We start from the raw sequence: 1094 nt of genomic DNA, 5'->3' as shown, positions 1-1094 counted from the left end.
CCTACACGCTGTTTCAGCTATCCCCCTGAATAGGGCAGCTCTTTCTTGTTGGGTAGTGCAGCTGTCTCAGCATCTTCTCTAGGCTGAGTGGTGACGGTGCTTCAGAATGCCAGCTCTGAGACAGTTTAATAGCCAGCATCCCTTGAGACCAAGGTAGATGAGCTTAATTCGGTGTAATTTGCTTGTCACAGCTATGGATAAAGAACACTTTGTGAAATAACATGTCAGATGTCTGAATGATGGGATGTACAAACTGCTCTAGCAGTAGGAGAGGTAGAGAAAAAGGTGCTTACCCTTTGAAAGGAAAACAGAAATAAAGCTGCTTCTTCCACTAGGACTCCTGTGGAAAGTTCCTCTCCTCAAGGATTTCAAGCAGCCTCTGTCTTGGTGGTTGGCTCCAGCGATGGCAGAAGGAAGCTGTCTCCAGAGGAACTGTATTTCAAGAGATCCTGCACTGCAGAGCTTGCCACTGGTGCTGATGTTAATGAAGCCCTTGCCCTGGGGTGATGCACACCAGCTCCAGCCCAGGGTGGGAAGCTGGACAAGCTCCATCACTGCTCTGAAAGCTCCCCATCACAGGATGTTGAAAAGCCCTTCTCAGCCTGCCGGGATCAGTGTGTCTCCTTGGCCTTCATGCTGAGTTTGACTATCTCCTTGCATTTCTGATCCTGCCGAGGTGAGTACTCAACCTGAGCCAGGGGAGGTGGAGAAAGGGCTAGAGCAGGAGTGTGTGTTATTTGAGCAGCACAGCACATCGTGGTACACAACCCCCTGCCCAGAGAGACACCAAGGACAGCCTTAACCAAAAACGTCACAGTAAATGTTTCCATTTCTCAGCCAGGGATGTGGGAACGCCACCGTGTGCTCGGAGCAAGCCCTTGGTTCGTCCTTGTGGGAGCTTTGGGTTTGTACAATGCTTCACTCGGTGTGTGTGAAGAGCAGCAGCCCCTCTGCCACCCCACAACTAAGTAAGAAATGCAGCCAGCTGACCAAGGAAGGGAGGGAGATCAAGCAGGGGGTTCTCTAAGGAGAGTGCCTACAGGAGTGCTGAGATTAGAGTTGAAAGCCTTGAACAGATGTTCATGGAAGGCCCT

Source organism: Nestor notabilis, unplaced genomic scaffold (assembly GCF_000696875.1).
Source record: "Nestor notabilis isolate BGI_N333 unplaced genomic scaffold, ASM69687v1 scaffold3308, whole genome shotgun sequence".
NCBI classification, from domain to species: Eukaryota; Metazoa; Chordata; class Aves; order Psittaciformes; family Psittacidae; genus Nestor; species Nestor notabilis.
This window is presented reverse-complemented; position numbering follows the sequence as displayed.